We start from the raw sequence: 20,918 nt of genomic DNA on the forward strand, positions 1-20,918 counted from the left end.
CAGCCTTCAGTTCAGTTCAGTCACTCAGTTGTGTCCGACCTTTGCGACCCCATGAATTGCAGCACACCAGGCCTCCCTGTCCATCACCAACTCCCGGAGTTCACTCAGACTCATGTCCACTGAGTCAGTGATGCCCATCCAGCCATCTCATCCTCTGTCAGCCCCTTCTCCTCCTGCCCCCAATCCTCCCAGCATCAGACTCTTTTCCAATGAGTCAACTCTTCCCATGAGGTGGCCAAAGTATTGGAGTTTCAGCTTTAGCATTATTCCTTCCAAAGAACACCCAGGACTGATGTCCTTCAGAATGGACTGGTTGGATCTCCTTGCAGTCCAAGGGACTCTCAAGAGTCTTCTCCAACACCACAGTTCAAAAGCATCAATTCTTCGGTGCTCAGCCTTCTTCACAGTTCTACTGAGGTATAATTGATACAAAAACAGCACATACAGCACTGTTTAGTCACTGAGTGGTGTCCAACTCTGCAACCCCATGGACTGCAGCATGCCAGGCTTCCCTGTCCTTCAGTGTCTACAGGAGTTTGCTCAAACTTCTGGCCATTGAATTAGTAAAGCTATCCAACCATCTCCTCCTCTGTCACCACCTTCTCCTCCTACCCTCAGTCCCTTACAGCCTCATGTATATGTTATACAATTTGATGAGTTTGGAAATATGCCCACACACCTGTGTGAAACCACCAGCACAATCAAGAGAATAGATTCATCACCTCCAAATATTTTCTCGTGTCCCTTTTTTTGACTTTTGTGGTAATAACATTTAACAGGAGATCTACCCTCTTAACAAAGTTTTAAATGCACGGTACAGTATTGTCTAGAAGTGGCTCATATTATCTTTCACAGCTGCATATAGGTCAAAGATACCGAGAGGCTATATTCTGCCAGCAAACCAAACACTGCTGTCAGCTTTAGATTTAAGCAATCTTGCTTAGTCTCAGATCACACTCCATATTCACCAACTGTCTCTGTGAGTCACATCTCCTAGATACCAAAGAGACCTCAGGGGGCCAGATGTCCTGCAGGCTCAAGACACAGGCTTCTAATCTCCTTATCACTATTAGCTCCTGACGTCCTTTCCGTCTCTGATCATAGGATGTGAAGCCAAATCCAGCCTCTGTACCCTGACACCGAATTAAATCTCAGAGACAGAGTTTTGGGTGAAGAAGGAAAGAACAGCTTCATTGCTTTGACGCCAAAGGGACCACTGCAGGCTTGTTGTTGTTGAGTCGCTCAGTCGTGTCCTACTCTCCGCGACCCCATGGACTGCAGCACACCAGGCTTCCCTGTCCTTCACTGTCCCCCAGAGTTTGCTCAAACTCATGTCCATCGCGTCAGTGATGCCATCCAACCATCTCATCCTCTGTCATCTCCTTCTCCTCCTGCCTTCAATCTTTCACAGCATCAGGGTCTTTTCCAATGAGTCAGTTCTTCACATCAGGTCGCCAAATTATTGGAGCTTCAGCTTCAGCATCAGTCCTTCCAATGAATATTGAGGGTTGATTTCCTTTAGGACTGACTGGCTGGGTCTCCTTGCTGTCCAAGGGACTCTCAAGAGTCTTCTCTGGCACAATTTGAAAGCATCAGTTCTTCAGCGCTCAGCCTTCTTTTATGGTCCAACTCTCACAGTCATACATGACTACTGGAAAAATCATAGCTTTGACTACATGGATCTTTGTCGGCAAAGCGATATCTCTGCTTTTTAATACACTGTCTAGGTTTGTCGTAGCTTTTCTTCCAAGGAGCAAGCATCTTTCAGTTTCATAGCAAGCATCTTTCAGTTTCATAGCTGCAGTTACCATCTCAGTGATTTTGGAGCCCAAGAAAATAAAATCTGTGCTGTTTCCACCTTTTCCACTTCTATTTGCCATGAAGTGATGGAGCTGGATGCCATGATCTTAGTTTTTTTATGTTGAGTTTTAAGCCAGATTTTTCACTCTCCCTTTTTCCCCTAATCAAGAGGCTCTTTCAGTTCAGTTCAGTTCAGTTCAGTCACTAAGTTGTGTCCGACTCTCTGCGACCCCATGAATCACAGCACGCCAGGCCTCCCTGTCCATAACCAACTCCCAGAGTTCACTCAAACTCATGTCCATAGAGTCAGTGATGCCATCCAGCCATCTCATCCTCTGTCGTCCCCTTCTCCTCCTGCCCCCTATCCCTCCCAGCATCAGAGTCTTTTCCAATGAGTCAACTCTTCACATGAGGTGGCCAAAGTATAGAGTTTCAGCTTTATCATCATTCCTTCCAAAGAACACCCAGGACTAATCTCCTTTAGAATGGACTGGTTGGATCTCCTTGCAGTCCAAGGGACTCTCAAGAGTCCTCTCTAACACCACAGTTCAAAAGCGTTAATTCTTCAGTGCTCAGCTTTCTTCACAGTCCAACTCTCACATCCATACATGACTACTGGAAAAACCATAGCCTTGACTAGATGGACCTTTGTTGGCAAAGTAATGTCTCTGCTTTTCAATATGTTATCTAGGTTGGTCATAATTTTCCTTCCAAGGAGTAAGCGTCTTTTAATTTCATGGCTGAAATCACCAGTTCCTCTTAACTTTCTACTATTAAAGTGCTATCACCTGCATATCTGAAGTTGCTGATATTTCTCCCAGCAATCTGGATTCCAGTTTGTGACTCATTCAGCTTGGCTTTCGCATAAATGTACTCTGCATACAAGTTAAATAAGCAGGGCCCTCAAAACGGTGTGTCCCATCCCAACCCAGGGGGAGTTGTGAGGAGTTTTATAGTCAAGGGTAGGATTGCTGATACGGAATGGGTGTGTGCAGGGCCCTCACGCCTTCAATCCAGAGATTGCCTGGAGTGAGGTGATGATGGGGAACTGTGACCTTCTCTGAAATGAAGAGTGTCTCATCAAGTAGTTAACATCTTCCATTTGGTGGGGGCTTAGTTCTGCAGAAGATCTCAAAGATATTGCTCTGTGTACCCCTTGAGAGAGCACCAGAACTCTGCCCCAAGGCTGCACTAATGTTTCTTGTCTCTGCATCCCCTCCCTTCCCTGATTAACAGCTGTTTGAATCTGCCCCTTGGAACTCAAGGAAGTTCATGGAGGCTGAATGAAGCCTGTTTCCTGTAATCAAGAAAGGTTTTTGTGCCCAGGAGCCCCATTGAGTCCTGCTCCGTTTCAGGACCATATCAAGATTTTTAATGCCATGAGTCAGAGACCAAATCTTACAGTTTTCTGAAGCTCTCATTAGTGCCTGCAACAGCGATCCCATTTTCAAAGACTCTTGATATTTGTTGTTGTTGCTATTGTATCAGAAAAGGCAATCTTGTTTTATCAGAGGCATATTCCATTTAGAGCAAAATTAACATGTAAAACTGCACATTTATAACAGATAAATTAGTAGGTGATTTTATGTCTACCTATAGAATTATTTAAATGGCAACTTTCTCTACCATGTTAAAGATACAGTGCCAGAATCAAAAAGTAATATTGTATGCTATGATTTGGGGATATATCCATTGCACCAAGAAGTGATGCTAAGCTGATATTCTCAAAACAATTATCAATAAAACAGAAACATATCTGACAATCAGGACTTCTTTCAGAACTAAAAAATAAATAACTACTATTTCTCCAAAGAGGATATACCATGTGCCGAAAAGCACATGAAAATGTGCTCAACATTGTTAGTCATCAGGGAAATAAAGTCACAATGAGATATCACTTCACATCTACCAGGAAAGTAACATATTAGCAGGGATGTGGGGAAATAGAACTCCCCACATAGCTGGTGGAGATGTAAAACAGTGCAGCCATATGGAATACAGTTTGGCAATTTCTGAAAAAGTTAAACATGGAATTACCATATAAGCCACCAATGCCACTTCCAGTTATAGCCTCAAAAGAATTAAAAGCAGAAATTCAGATACGTATGACAATGTTCAGCATGTTCATAAAAGCCAAATTGTGGGAACAATTCAAGCATCTACCAACAAGTGAATGAACCAAGAAAATGTGGTATAGACACACAACAGAATGTTATTAATCCTTGAAAATGAATGAGTGAAATTCTTATACAGGTGACAAATGGATGAACTTTGAAAACATTATGCTAAGTGAAATAAACCAGATATGAAAGAATGAATATTGTGTAATTCTAGTTATATGTGTATCTTAGTCATTTTGAGCTGCTTTAACAAAATGCCATAGACTACATGATTTGAACAATAGAAACGTATTTCTCATGGTTCTGGACATTGAGAAGGCCAAGATGAGAGTGCCTGTGTGGTCAGGTTCTGACGAGAACACGCTTCCTGGTTTGCAGACGGCTGTGTGTTCACATGGTGGAAAGAGACCATCTCTCACTTCTCTGGAGAAGGCGATGGCACCCCACTCCAGTGCTCTTGCCTGGAGAATCCCATGGACGGAGGAGCCTGGTGGGCTGCAGTCCATGGGGTCGCTAAGAGTCGGACACGACTGAGCGACTTCACTTTCACTTCTCACTTTCATGCATTGGAGAAGGAAATGGCAACCCACTCCAGTGTTCTTGCCTGGAGAATCCCAGGGACGGGGGAGCCTGGTGGACTGCCATCTATGGGGTCGCGCAGAATCAGATACGGCTGAAGTGACTTAGCAGCAGCTCTCTTCTCTACTAATAAGGGCACTAATTCCTCTATTGAAGCCTCCACCCTTATGACAATCACCTCCCAAAGGCCCCCTTCCAGGTGGCATCACACTGGGGTTTAGGGCTTTGACATATGGGAAGCCAGGGGTTGGGAGAGAGGGGAATGGGAGTTACTTTTTAATGGATACAGAGTTCTATTGGGGACATTAAAGAAACTCCTAGAAATGCATACTGCTATTGGTTGTACATCATTATAAGAATATTTAATGCCTCTGAATTGAACAAGTATAAGGGGGCCACCTGATGCGAAGATCTGACTCATTGGAAAAGACCCTGATGCTGGGAAAGATTGAAGGAAGGAGGAGAAGGGGATGACAGAGGATAAGATGGTTGGATGGCATCACTGACTCAATGGACATGAGTTTGAGTAAGTTCCGGAACCTGGTGATGGACAGGGAGGCTTGGCGTGCTGTAGTCCATGGGGTCACAAAGAGTCAGACATGACTGAGAGGCTGAACTTCTGACTGAACTGAAATGGTTAAAATGGTAAATTTTGTGTTATGTATATTTTACCATAATTTTTAAAAACCTAATTTGCTCTTTGAATTCTCTAGACTACTGCTTCCCACCCACTCCCAATTTTTGCTAATAACTGAGCAGTATTGGACACATACAATTTAACAGAATTTGAGTTCTGAACTAACCTTCAAAGTTGCCATCTTGTCACAGGCAATAGAGTGTATAAGAACGTAAAATTTAAATATCAAGGCAAGTCACTGAAAACTGTATTATTCCTTTCATTGGTAAAAGACATCCAAAATGTCATAAGCCTAAGGCCTAAAAAAGAGCATTATTAAAACGTTTAAAGAAAGTCTGCAAATTTGGTCCCAGGATAACACATAGAAATTTGAAGGTTGTGTTAAAACTTAGTACAAAGCTTTAAAATGTGACTGAGATCATGCAACAATTCAAAAATACCAGAGTATCTTAGATAAACCGTGTCCATCTTGAAGTCCAACAGAAAAAAAGGTAAATCTTAATCAGGCCTCATAATTTTGCTGCAATGAGAGCAGATTAGCTTGGTCTATCAGAGATCCCTTCCAAAAGCTTTTACTGAAGAAATGTTGAAACTTGTGCCCACCCCACCCCAGGCTCTGTTTTCACTTTCTTGTTTGCACAGGTTCCCTGAGTTCCCAAGGGCAGATTCAAGCAGTTATCAATTAGGACGGGGATGTGATGAAACACACATGAGATGAAACAGAAACACAGGAAAGACAGTCAAGAAACAATAGGGCAGCCATGGGGCAGGGTCCTGGCTCCTCTTCAAGGAATGCACATATTCATATCTGTGAGTTGTTTTACAGAAACTCCCACCCAGGTGGAAGACCTGAGATTCCTGTTTCCTGTTCAGGCTGAGCGTGAGATTCCTGTTTCCTCACCACCAACCAATCAGAAGAGAGTCACACACCCTGCAACCCTCACTCCAAATTTTACCTTTAAAAAAACTTGCCCCTAAAGCATCAGGGAGTTCGGGCCTTTTGAGCATGAACCACCTGTTCTTCTTGCTTGGTCCTGCCATAAACCTTTCTCTGCTGCAGACTCTGACGTTTCAGTCTGCCTGGCCTCACTGTGTATCAGGCATATTGAACTTGAGCTGAACGACAGTGCCAGAGCAGTTCATTATATGACAGGTTCAATGGTCAAGGTGGTGCCCGTCTATTGACTCCAAGAGCAACAGTGTTCAGTAAGGTTCTACAAAGCTTTACCCGAGTTACGCTCAGTCTGAAAACCCACAGCGCTAAGATCAAGGTCACAATTTCTTTGGATTTAATTCAGCATCTTAAATTTTGATGAGAATGACCACTGTTGGATTGGCCTGTTTAAAGTAAAAGTAATTCTAGCTGATCGATGCTCACCCTCCAAGCTCCCTCATAGTTCCACCATATTTTGATTTTATAGTGATTGTTGAATACACATTCCTGTGACCCACACACAGTGAGGCTAAATAAACCAAACCGTCAGAGTTTGGAGCAGAGAAAAGTTCATCGCAAGGGCTAAGGAAAGAGTACAGGCAGCTGGCTCAGGCTCAAAAGACCCAAACTCCCCGATGGGGTTCAGGAAAAGGGTTTTAAAAGGTCAGGGGAGGGAGGGGAGTCACAGTGTATGTGACCAGCTTGTGCACAATTCTCTGATTGGCTGATGATAAGGTAACAGGGCAGTGTCACAGGGGTCACCATCATGAACTTCAGGCTCAGTAGGCCTGGGGGCTATGTCATGATAATCAAGTGGTTAACTTCTTCCATTTAGTGGGGGTTTAGTATCTGCAACACAACTCAGGAATGTGCATCGGACACTGTAATCCATGTCCTTCAGAGAGGAACTAACGATTCTGTTAACTGCTATATGGCTGATCTATAGTTTAAATTGTTACCAGTTCCCTTGGTCCAAGTGCTATTTTTTGTTACTACATGTTCACATCCTTTCAATTATTAATTGTTGAGCTATGTTTCTGTGACTCAGTGGAGGCCTGGGAGAAGAGCAACTTTTCTACAAACAAGAGGCAGGCAGAGGATATGGGGCGGGGGGTTTGGGGGAGGCTCTGTCCCCAAAAGGCCTCATAGGGTCCTGCTCAGTTACATTATTGCAAAAATTGCTGAAATATCCAGCTCTTCCCATCTAAAGACTATTAATTTGGGGACGACATGTACCCACAGTCTTGAGCTTATGATGACTACTTAACTCAATGCTTAATAAGATATTAGCAACTGTCAATTAAGCTTTAATGATAGTATTAAAATGCAAGCTAGAATAATTCATATACTTTTCTGTGACTTGGAAACAGAACTTTTGTTCCACAGAGCAAAATCTATTGAAACAGCTTTTATGCATAAATCCAAACAGAATAATTTGCATGAAACTGATAATAATTAACTCACATTTGCATAGGGCTTTAAGACTTACAAAGTGTTTTAACATTCATTTCCTCATTTAATCCTCATTACTAAGTTGTTTTGTGGGCTATAAACTGAATATTTAAATTTTCTGTTACACAATCTGAAACAAAAACAGTGCAAATAGTAGTGGCTCTAAGAGTGAGCTGAGGACTAACTTAAATTTACAGAAGAAACCTCACAATTTTTTTTCTTGATGAAACCAGCAACAATTTCCTTGAAACTAGAATTATAACATTTAATGATTCTTGAGCTTAAATTACAGGTTCAAACTGTTCCACAACATTACATTTTGTAGGCAAGTGAAGTTCAAATGCAAAGATAAAAATGAATAAGTAGATATAAGACTAGTCAAGCCTTTCATCACCACAAAAAGACAAACAAGAAAGGTTAAAGATCTGCTGCTCAAAATAAGTGTGAAATAACCCCAAACTATTTTAGAAGGATTTTAGTTTCTAAAATTAGTTTGCTCTCCTTATATTTTGAGGACTTTTTGGTTCCAAACATATGACAACAATAAATAAAATATTTTAAAAGAGTATTTAAAATTATGACATTTGAAACTGATATAACCAACTCCAAGGAGCAAATGGAAACATTCAATACTGCACAGCACATCTGAGGGCCTATGGGTCTCTGCGTACAGGCAGAGAATTGTGGGAATCTGGCCCCTGATGAAGAACAGGTTGGCATGGGGTCATGCACTCTTAACAGCAGTAGGAATAGATGCTGTCAACTGTATGAGCCTCATGCCTAGAGAAGCAGGTGAACACTCACGTCACCTGGCAACAAGATGCTGAGCCAAGCCACCCCCATCATCACTGAGGGACAAGACCCAAGAACCTCCAGAAGGAGACATGATTCTGGATCAGAGCCGCAGGGTGGTCAAGTGGGAGGCAGGTGGATGGAACTTCAAAATGACTAAGCAGGGAGAAATAAGTACAGAGAGAGAGACAACGACCTTCAACACATGATGAGCCTGCAAAATAAACAAATAAAACTATAGCTAAGAGAGACCATCCATAAATCAGAATATAAATTAATGCCAATCAAATTGCTTGGTATGCTCAAAGGGATAAGTAAACAATGATACCCATAAAAATAAATCAGAAATTCAAAGCAGTTAACAATAAAATAAGAACAGATGATGGTAAAAATTAGTAAAATTAAATCTATGAGTGTTGAAACTAAAGCACAATAAATAGACAAGATAAAGCCCTGGTTGGATTTAAAAAGAAAAAGGAATTAGTAACTGGGAAGAAAACAGTCTCTAAAGAATGCACTCAGAATGCAGCATTGAGAGACAAAGAGATTCTAAAAATATCTACATCTATATGGACACACAGAGAGAAACGTACACTCATTGGCATCACCGACTCAACGGACGTGAGTTTGAGCAAGCTCAGGGAGTTGGTGATGGACAGGGAAGCCTGGCGTAATGCAGTCCAGGGGTCGCAAAGAGTCTGCACTGAAATGAACAGAGAGAGGCTCAAGGAACACCTAAGAGCAGTACCATAAGAATAGAATGAAGGAGATGGATGGTGGAGAAGAAATCTTTTCAAAGATAATTGCTCAGATTTTCTGGAATTGACAAGAACAAGCCAATGAATTTTAAAGTTAGATAAAATGAAAGTTTTACTAGAACAGCATAAAAACATTGAATTTGACTCAAGAAAAAAGGTAATTCCTGAATAAACAGCCATTAAAGAAAGTGAATTAATCTTTCAAAATCTTTACGAAAAGAGGACCCCAATTCCCCACAATATACAAGTACATTTACCCCATCTTCAAGGAATAATTTCTGTTACATAAAATGATAAGTTAATGCAAAGACTATTATTAAGCTCTAGCAATTAAAATGGTGTGGGGCTTATGCAGGAAAGGAAAAATGTATGAAATAGTCACATCGATATATTAATATTGAAACAGAGATGTCCCTATAAATCAATAGAGAAAGGGCAGGTTAATTAATAAACATCCTGGGATCATAACCATGGAAACACATAGTTAAACATACAGGAAAAAATGAGACCCCCTACCTTATGTCATACACAAAATACATTTCAGATACATTAAACATCAAAAAGGGGGAATTATTTTAGCATTAAAACTTTCAGAAGCAAAAGCAGGATATTTTTATAATGTTTATGGATAGAGTACAAACCCCTGGGGATAAAATTATTTTAAAAATTCCAAGTTAAACCTTAAAGTGTCTATGTCTCAAAAAGCATCCTTTTAAAAAGTTAAATTTGAGTCATAAACTGGGAGAAGAGAGCATGGAACCACTAAAAGGTGAACATCTAGAAATCAGAGGAAGTCCCCAATTCAAAAAGAGGCAAACCACCCAGCGGCGAAGAATACAGACAGACAATTTACAAAGAACCATATGTTTGAAAAGATGCTTCAGTTCAGTTCAGTCGCTCAGTCGTGTCCGACTCTTTTTGACCCCAAGGACTGCAGCACACCAGGCTTCTCTGTCCATCACCAACTCCTGGAGCTTACTCAAACTCATGTCTATCGAATCGGTGATGCCATCCAACCATCTCATCCTCTGTAGTCCGCTTCTCCTCCTGCCTTCAGTCTTTCCCAGCATCAGGGTCTTTTCAAATGAGGCAGTTCTTCGCATCAGGTGGCCAAAGTATTGGAGTTTCAGCTTCAGCATCAGTCCTTCCAATGAATATTCAGGACTGATTTCCTTTAGGATGGACTGGTTGGATCTCCTTGCAGTCCAAGAGACTCTCAAGAGTCTTCTCCAACACCACAGTTCAAAAGCATCAATTCTTTGGCACCCAGCTTTCTTTATAGTCCAACTCTCACATTTATGTATAACTACTGGATAAACAATAGCTTCGACTAGACGGACCTTTGTTGGCAAAGTAATGTCTCTGCTTTTTAATATGCTGTGTAGGTTGATATCTTTATCAGGCATCCCTAGATATAGGCCCTGAAAATCACACATATGCATGAAAACAGATAGAAAGATGGAGGGGTGTGTGTGTGTGTGTGTGTGTGTGCATACACACATGTGTACATGTACCCAGTTCATATCTGGTCCCTGAAGATCGTCTGCTCCATACCTACCTACCTACTTCCCTGCCTACATACATACACAGCCTTTCATTGCATTATGACTTATAATGAAAAAAAAAAGTTTAAGACAGAAACCATCTAAGTATCCACAATTGAAAAAGAGAAAAGCACTGTTTAATAATACTACAGAGTGCTAAAAAACAGTCTAAATGGATAAATAAGAACTAAGAGCATTGTAATATATAAATCTGGGAAATAGAGTTGAGAGAAAGAAGTCTAGTTGCCAAATCACATAGACAGTTCAATTTCATATATTTAAAACCAGACAAAATGGGGACTTCCCTGGTGGTCCAGTGGCTAAGACCCTGCACTCGCAACAGAGAGGGCCTGAGTGTGACCCCTGGTCAGGGAGCTAGATCTCACATACAGCAGCTCAGAGTTCACATGCCTCAACCAGAGACCCCGTGTGCCGTAAATAAGACTTGGTGAAGCCATTAAATAAATAGGTTGTTTTTTTTTTTAATTGAAAAAAGATTTTTAAAAAAACAGACAAATTCTAGTATTTGTGAGGAAACATGTATTTGTTTTGGAATTTTTGCTTGCCGGTTTGTCTTTGGCCACACCACAAGGCTGGCAGGATCTTAGTTCCCGGACCAGCAACCAAACGTATGCCCCCTGCAGGGGAGGCACAGAGCTCTAACCACTAGACCACCAGGGAACTCCCAGGAGGCATATACTTGTGGTGAGAGTTGCACAAAAGCTCACGATGAACATCAACACAGAAGGTATCTCTGGGGAGGAAGCGAGAGTGATGGATTCAGGAGGGGTGCAACTCAGATTGAAACACTGAACTAAAGTCAATGTGGAAGAGATTTACTAGAACCGAGATGTTGATACAAGCCTGTGTGTTAGGTAATTGTAAATGTGTTTGAATATTTTCTAATAAAAATATGCTTTCAATAATTTGCATCAGAATATTCCAAACGAAAGCTAGTTGACAAAAAGTTGGTTGGCTAAACAAAAGCAAAACTCTAAATTCACAAATAATATAAAAACTAAAAAAGGCTAACACTTTCAGGCCAAGTGTCATTTATTAAATAAAAATAAATAACAATTTGTAATAAATCAGTAGAGTGTGTTTTCAGTAAAAAAAAAAAAAAAGTCTATGAATGACCCTCTGAGCATCAACTAGAAAATGCTGAGATGCAGCGCAAAACGAGATACTATTTTCTTAGAAATGGAATCCATAAACTCATGCAGCTGGTTATAAAAGCCAACACATGTCGTGATATAATTTCAAGGTTTCATTTTATATCGCTTCTATAGAAATCAGTCTTTGAGAGCTCGTTTGGAGGTTCTAGCAGGGCAGCACAGCTACTCCTACACCTATGACCAAATAACAGTCCTCCTCTGTCCGGGAAGGTGATCCTCTCCCACCGAAAGCCCACCTTTGGGGGGGGTTGCACGTGGAGCAGTGAGGCAGGAAGGGGACACCCACCTGCTGGCCAGACCAGCCAAACCAGCCCTGGCCATCAGTGGGGTGACAGCTGTCGCAGCCAGGTTGCTCTCACATCCAGAGATCACTCTCTGTCCTCGAACATGTGTTCCAAAATCTGTGGAACCACAGAAACAGCACCAAAGTGGCAGCTCCAAGCCCGAGCCCCAGATTGGCTGGGTCTTTGCCTTACCGGGTCCCATCCAGGTACAGGGCTCCTCGAGCCCAGTCCAGCCCTGACTCAGCTCTAACAAAGGATTCAAGTCTAAGAACCATCACTCCGTGGGCTCCGAGCTTTATCTTACTGAGCTAAATGATCTGACCTTCCAACCCAGCACCTCGCGAAATTACATCATTTAATCCTCCCAATAATTCTATGACTTGAGCAGTTTTGTTTTGTTTTGTTTTTTTCAAGAACAGAAAGAGAAACAAAATTCAGAACAGTGGAGGAATACAAGGTTACACAGCTGGAAGATGGCTCAATTAAGATTTGAACCTAGGTCAGTTCAGTTCAGTTCAGTTCAGTCGCTCAGTCGTGTCTGACTCTTTACGACTCCATGAATCGCAGCACACCAGGCCTCCCCGTCCATCACCAGCTCCCGGAGTTCACTCAGACTCACGTCCATCGAGTCAGCGATGCCATCTAGCCATCTCATCCTCTGTCATCCCCTTCTCCTCCTGTCCCCAATCCCTGCCAGCATCACCTGCCTGCAAAATCCCATGACTTAAACACCTTAACATGGTCCTGGAAACTTATCCTTTTTTTTTTTTTTTTTTTTTGAGTTTTAAGACTGTTTTGCTTAATGAAGAAAAATGGCAGTTTATTACTTCTCAGAATTACAACTATCAATCTGAATATTGTTACCCATGACAACCAAGTGGCACAGAAGGAGTTTAGCATTTAAAACACACAAAACTGCATGGAGCCCAGACACCTCTCAGAGGGGCTTTTTATCAACCTTACAAGGGAACTTTCAACAGAATTTTGAACCCTATCCTTCTGATTAGAACACCTGAATGAACCAATCCTTGCTAGAATCCTCCACCCCTAGATGAAGACGGATCCAACACCTCCAACCTCTGGCTGGGGTCCTGTTTCAAATTGGATAAAATCTTCCAGAAACAAGGCAGTTCCTCCCAGTTAACCCAGTTTTCTTACTGCCTGAAGTTTTCCAGAACTAAGGCTCTTGAGGACCAAGACGGGCAAACTAAGACACGCACTGGCCACTTCCCTTTGACGGCCGAGATGCTCTCAAGAACGACGTTATTTCCACACTAGTTCACCTAGTCCTGGGCTGTCTCCTCCTCCCATTTAATACCCTCTCCTACCAACTCAGCATCCTTCAAGCGCAAACCACACATATTAAAACAACAAGCCGATTCTGTATGATTCTCGGGTCTAACTGGAACTCCTGAAAGCCCTACCATAACGTACTTACTGAGAACAACCTTCCCAATTCGAGTTAGACAACAGGCTTACCGAGGCACAACACGTCCGTAGCCACTATGGCCTACAGATGAACACACACATCCCCAGCGCGTCAGCCATTCCCCAAAGGCCCAGACCCACCTCTCTAGTCCCACAGCCCGTTATTTCCCTAAATAGACCTTTTGTCTTGTCAAAACTCATCTAGGTGCCATTTCTCTGAAAGAACCTTTGTGGATCTCTGTTCAAGGTGTTCTTCCCACTTAGAACACCTTGCTTCCTCCCCGTCACTCCTGGCAAATTATAGCCTATTTCTCAAGGCACATCACGAATGGTGCCTAACAAATATTATACTTCTCAATAACGAACATTCCACGGTGCTTGTATCCTGGCTATTTGGGTGAGCATGTTATCTCTTCTACCAGATGAAAATCACTGAGGGCAGGGATGATTTATCTTAAGGCTGTCTCTCACCCACATCTTCATAGATACCTACAGTGGCCTAAGAACACAATAGAAAGTCAATTTTAAAAATCTTTCAAATTCAATTGAGAAGTCGAAGGAAGGTCAAGAAAACTGTTACCTAATAAATTAGAATATTTTCTGTTTTCCCAAATCGGAAAAGACAAATCATATATTCTATACATTAATTTCTAACTATATAAAATAGGGGCTCCCCTGGTGGCTCAGACATTAAAGAATCTGCCTGCAATGTGGGAGACCCCAGTTTGATCCCTGGATTGGGAAGATCCTCTGGAGAAGGGATAGGCTACTCACTCCAGTATTCTGGCCTGGAGAATTGGCTTCCCTGTTGGCTCAGCTGGTAAAGAATCTGCCTGCAATGCAGGAGACCCCATTTCGATCCCTGGGTTGGGAAGATCCCCTGAGGAAGGGATAGGCTACCCAGTCCAGTATTCTTTGGCTTCCCTTGTGGCTCAGCTGGTAAAGAATTCACCTGCAAGGCGGGAGACCTGGGTTCCATCCCTGGGTTGGGAAGAGTCCCTGGAGAAGGGTACGGCTACCCACTCCAGTATTCTGGCCTGGAAAATTCCATGGACTGTGTAGTCCATGGGGTCTCAAAGAGTCGGACACAAGTGAGTGACCTTCACTTCACTTCATATAAAATAGAGACTTTATATTATACAAGCATAAATCAATTTAAGAAGAAACCACCAAAGGGGAAATTCCCCAGGGTGGGAGGTATCTAGTTTCCAGTTACTAACGGATTTTAACTGTCATCTCATCCCAAAGTTGGTGACCCTGAGAAATCAGTACATACACGTTATAGCTTCTGACCATTAATATAATTATGTTCCATTTCCCTAGTTGTTTTCAGCCCAATACTTATTCAAATGCTTGGGGTTCTCTACCTCCCTTCCTAAAAGTATTTCCTTCAATATGCTAAATGTGTAAAAGAAACTTTTGCTGAATCCTTGCCAGAACACACCCAACGATGGAGGCTAGCGCAAATATACCTCCTGAGTCATGCAAGTACAGGAATATCCACCATCTAGAGAGAATAACTCTTGCCTGGAGATCCCATGGATGGAGGAGCCTGGTGGGCTGCAGTCCTTGGGGTCGCTAAGAGTCGGGCACAATTGAGCGACTTCATTTTCAATTTTCACTTTCGTGCATTGGAGAAGGAAATGGCAACCCACTCTAGTGTTCTTGCCTGGAGAATCCCAGGGACAGAGGAGCCTAGTGGGCTGCCGTCTATGGGGTCGCACAGAGTCAGACACGACTGAAGCGACTTAGCAGTGGCAGCAGCTCCACCATCTAGAGAGAAAAACAGCCTAGTAATATAGGAGGCCTCAAAGACTGAAGGCACTGAGAAGTCTTAAGGCACTGCAACTGAACATTCTGCAGCGAGGAATCTTTGTTTCCTCCTGAAGGGAAAAATTCTAGCTTCACCCTGATGGAGGTAGACACCAATGGGACCAGGCTGATAAAATTAAAAACCTGAAGAAGCCGGGGTAAGAAGTCAGGCTGATAGGAAAGCTGAACATTAAGGTTTAGACTGCATCAGAGGCAGGGCTCGGTAAGCCAGGAGGTATTGGCAGAAGCTACAGAACCTCAGCTAGCAGTTACCAGGAGTAATCCACAGGTCTGGGAGCCAAACTTGGGGGACAGAGGTGATGGGTCTTGGGGATCAGGACCAAGTCAAGCAATGGAAACACAAAAAAGTCAAAGCAGAGGAAAGGAGAACAATGGGATTTCAGTGACCAAGATAGATATAAACACAGAATTCTGAATGTCAGTGACCAAGACATGGGTGCCAAGAGTAAGAACGCAAGAGTCTGGTTTGTGAAATAATTGAGTTCTGAAACTGACACTCTCTGACTTCCTTTATGCATTTTACTAATTGTGAAGCATTCTGAGTTTACAGGTAGATGAAGAAAGTAATTAAACTAGCTGGAGTCCAGGGCCCTTCTGGATACAGGTGAATTCTCCTGGCAGCCGGAACAGTAGATGAGCTGGGTTTGGCAGATTGTGTTTTCCAGATGTGCTCATCACAACATCTCCAAACAAACTTGCTCTTCTGTAGTTCGATCTTACCACATCCTTACCAAGAATCCAAGTCTCAACACCCTATGGGAGCGGCTTGCTTGACCTACAAAACAAATGTGGCAGGAGAGATATGCTGAGGCTTTTGAGAGAGGATCATGGGAAACCTTGCAGCTTCCGCCAGGACCTCTTAGAAAGCCTCTCTTGGCCTGCTCCCTCTAAGGATTTTCTGCTGCTGCTGCTGCTAAGTCGCTTCAGTCGTGTCCGACTCTGTGCGACCCCATAGACGGAAGCCCACCAGGCTCCCCTGTCCCTGGGATTCTCCAGGCAAGAACACTGGAGTGGGTTGCCATTTCCTTCTCCAGTGCATGAAAGTGAAAAGTGAAAGTGAAATTGCTCAGTCATGTCCGACTCTTAGTGACCCCATGGACTGCAGCCTACAAGGCTCCTCCGTCCATGGGATTTTCCAGGCAAGAGTACTGGAATGGGGTGCCATTGCCTTCTCCATTGAGGATCTGCTAGGAGACCTCTAAGCCATGTGGAAAGGCCATAGGGGCAGGGGCGAGGCGGGCAGCCCTGGCGGAACTCTCAGCCGTCAGCATCAGCTGCCATCCAGGGGATGTCCCACCCCAGAGGAAGCTTCAGATCAACATGGCCTCAGCCTCCATCTGATTTCAGTTGCTTGAGAACCCTCAGGCTTAGCCCAGACAAGCAACTGAGAGAGAGAATAAATTGCTTTAAGACATGTGTTGCTTCTGCTGCTGCTAAGTCACTTCAGCCATGTCTGACTCTGTGTGACCCCATAGACGGCAGCCCACCAGGTTCCCCGTCCTGGGATTCTCCAGGCAAGAACACTGGAGTGGGTTGCCATTTCCTTCTCCACTGCATGAAAGTGAAAAGTGAAAGGGAATTCACTCAGTCATGTCTGACTCTTCGAGACCCCATGGGCTGCAGCCTACCAGGCTCCTCCATCCATGGGATTTTCCAGGTACTGGAATGGGGTGCCATCGCCTTCTCCGAAGCCATGTGTTACAATGTAGCAATAAGAATCAGTAGCTGGCGATTAGCTGGCCTTTCAAGGATGATTTTGAACATGACTCCCTCTCTAACTGGTGATGTTGAGGCCATGTCATTTACAATGATCACCTCCAGCACACTCAGAAGTTCACTCAGGGACCCCATCCCACCTCTCTTGATGTTGTAATGAAAAGTTTGGTGGAGGGAGAATTTGAAAGTTAAAATGAGACTTGGGGTTATCTGGGAAGTTTGATTTGCAGCGTCTCTGTTATGCCTGTTGCTGCACATACCTGAGATTTAACTAGAGCCAGAAATTGCTGAAAATGTGACGCGGTCTGTATTAAAAGGCTAGGATGGAGAGTGAGCACAGGAGGTAACCGAGTGATTGCCAAGCAACATAAGAGAATCCACGTTAGTGACACTTAGCATATGCAGGGGGGGGTTCCAGATGTTTCTCAAACAGTTAATGCCAGTGACCATGCTGCTGGTTACTTTGTTGCATTTCCTCCCGAAATAGGACAGGTGACACAGGATGTCATTTACCTCCAAACCTTCAATTACTCAGGCAACCTGAGAGCAGGACCCTCCTGTGGTGTTCCTGAGCACAGAAGCCTCTCTGTGTCCCCTGATTTCTCGTTTCTAGAGAACAGACTGCAGCCTCCAAGACCTTCCCTGAGATCCCAAGGGCAGGTCCAAATGGTTTCTAATCAGGGAAGGGAGGGGCAGCCAAGAAACAACAGCACAGCCTTGGTGCAGCCTTGAGATTCAAAGATGCCTGCTCCTGGGAAGGAGAGCTAGACCAGCCTAGACAGCATATTAAAAGCAGAGACATTACCAACAAAGGTCCGTGCAGTCAAAGCTGGGGTTCTTCCAGTAGTCATGTATGGATGTGAGAGCTGGACCATAGAGAAAGCTGGGCGCCAAAGAATTGCTGTTTTTGAACTGTGGTGTTGGAGAAGACTCTTGAGTTCCTTGGACTTCAAGGAGATCCAGCCAGTGCATCCTAAAGGAAATCAGTCCTGACTGTTCATTGGAAGAACATTGCTGAAGCTGAAGCTCCAATATTTTGGCCACCTGATGCGAAGAACTGACTTATTGGAAAAGACCCTGATGCTGGGAAAGATTGAAGGTGGGAGGAGAAGGGGACGACAGAGGATGAGATGGCTGGATGGTATCACTGACTTGATGGACATGAGTTTGAGCAAGCTCCGGAAGTTCGTGATGGACAGGGAGGCCTGGCGTGCTGCAGTCCATGGGGTCGCAGAGTTGGACACGACTGAGCAACTGAACTGAAATTGAACACCACAACTAATTTCTTTGAAATCTAAACATTTAAAGTGAAGTCGATCAGTCGTGTCCAACTCTTTGCGACCCCATGGACTGCAGCCCACCAGGCTCCTCCCTCCATGGGATTCTCCAGGCAAGCATACTGGAGTGGGTTGCCATTTCCTTCTCCAAAACATTCAAAGACCTCCCGTAAAGATTTGGGCTGGGTGAAAGGAGCACAAAAGGAAACTTTTATAAATTGCCTTCTGTGTATATGTTGCTTTAGATACGTTATCTAATTTAATCCCTACAGCAACTCTGTGAAGTTATCCTCACTTACAGAAAAAGAAATGGAGGCTCAGAGAGATCAACTTGGTTTGCTTCCTCCCCTTGCTTTGGTGCTTAACATTAAGAAATAGGAGTATAAACTCTAGAGTCAAACAGGTTTGAATTAATGCTCTATTGTCTTCAGAATGTTTCCATTAGAACTGGTTTTTTAATGTACAGCTCATCTCCAGTTTTATATATGGCAGTTTCTCTATGACTTAGCTTTCAGAAAAGTTATGTTTTTCTTTAATGACCTAGTGTCTACTTTCTTTAACTCCTGACTTAACCTATCTGGTAAATATCCAGTGTTGGAGGTCCATTTAATTCAAATAGTAGCAGCATCGTGCATTGAAATAAAACGGGGAAAGAACACAAGTCATTTTCAAAGGTACAGAGGTGTAATTCTATGGTTGCAACGTTACTGTGCCATTTGGTCACTGCATCTGCTTATTTAACTTCTATGCAGAGTACATCATGAGAAACACTGGGCTGGAAGAAGCACAAGCTGGAATCAGGATTGCCAGGAGAAATATCAATAACCTCAGATATGCAGATGACACCACCCTTATGGCAGAAAGTGAAGAAGAACTAAAGAGCCTCTTGATAAAAGAGAAAGAGGAGAATGAAAAAGTTGGCTTAAATCTCAATATTGAGAAAACTAAGATCATGGCATCCAGTCCCATCACTTCATGAGAAATAGATGGGGAAACAGTGGAAACAGTGGCTGTCCTTATATTTTTGGGCTCCAAAATCACTCCAGATGGTAACTGCAGCCATGAAATTAAAAGACGCTTACTCCTTGGAAGGAAAGTTATGACCAACCTAGACAGCATATTAAAAAGCAGAGACATTACTTTGCTGACAAAAGGTCCCTCTAGTCGAAGCTATGGTTTTTCCAGTGGTCATGTACAGATGTGGGAGTTGGACTGTGAAGAAGGCTGAGCGCCAAAGAATTGATGCTTTTGAACTGTGGTGTTGGAGAAGATTCTTGAGAGTTCCTTGGACTGCAAGGTGATCCAACCACTCCATCCTAAAGGAAAACAGTCCTGGGTGTTCCTTGGAAGGACTGATGTTGAAGCTGAAACTCCAGTACTTTGGCCACCTCCTGCCAAGAGCTGATTCATTTGAAAAGACCCTGATGCTAGGAGGGATTGGGGGCAGGAGGAGAAGGGGAGGACAGAGGATGAGATGGTTGGATGGCATCACTGACTCAATGGACATGAGTTTGGGTAAATTCTGGAAGTTGGTGATGGACAGGGAGGCCTGGCGTGCTGCAGTCCACAGGGTCGTAAAGAGTCAGACACGACTGAGCAACTGAACTGAACTGAACCAATCAGAAGAATGTGTGTGAGCTGATCGAGCCCTGCACGCACAGACACACGCAGTGGATGGTGTTCCCGCTGGGGCTCTGGTGCGCTGACTGTGGGACGTCCCAGCCGCTAGGCCAGCAGGCGGCTTCCCCACAGGCTGGTGCGAGTGCGTCACCAGTGCTACTGCCAATCCGCTCCTTTCCTGTCACTTGGATCCTTGGTTCTTACAGCCTCAATGGATAAAAAACTGACGTCTGCTACCATCTGGTGGACTGCATCTCAAATTCTCTAAAAGAACCAGTGAAGCAAAGCAAAACAAGAGGCCTCATGTTCAGAATGGGAGAAAATAGTAGCAAATGAAGCAACTGACAAACAACTAATCTCAAAAATATACAAGCAACTCCTACAGCTCAATTCCAGAAAAATAAATGACCCAATCAAAAAATGGGCCAAAGAACTAAATAGACATTTCTCCAAAGAAGACATACAGATGGCTAACAAACACATGAAAAGATGCTCAACATCACTCATTATCAGAGAAATGCAAATCAAAACCACAATGAGGTACCATTTCACGCCAGTCAGAATGGCTATGATCCAAAAGTCTACAAATAATAAATGCTAGAGAGGGTGTGGAGAAAAGGGAACCCTCTTACGCTGTTGGTGGCAATGCAAACTAGTACAGCCACTATGGAGAACAGTGTGGAGATTCCTTAAAAAACTGGAAATAGAACTGCCTTATGATCCAGCAATCCCACTGCTGGGCATACACACTGAGGGAACCAGAATTGAAAGAGACACGTGTACCCCAATTTTCATCGCAGCACTGTTTATAATAGCCAGGACATGGAAGCAACCTAGATGTCCATCAGCAGATGAATGGATAAGAAAGCTGTGGTCCATATACACAATGGAGTATTACTCAGCCATTAAAAAGAATACATTTGAATCAGTTCTAATGAGGTGGATGAAACTGGAGCCTATTATACAGAG

Source organism: Bison bison, unplaced genomic scaffold (genome assembly GCF_000754665.1).
Source record: "Bison bison bison isolate TAMUID 2011002044 unplaced genomic scaffold, Bison_UMD1.0 scf7180017864236, whole genome shotgun sequence".
Classification (NCBI taxonomy): Eukaryota; Metazoa; Chordata; class Mammalia; order Artiodactyla; family Bovidae; genus Bison; species Bison bison.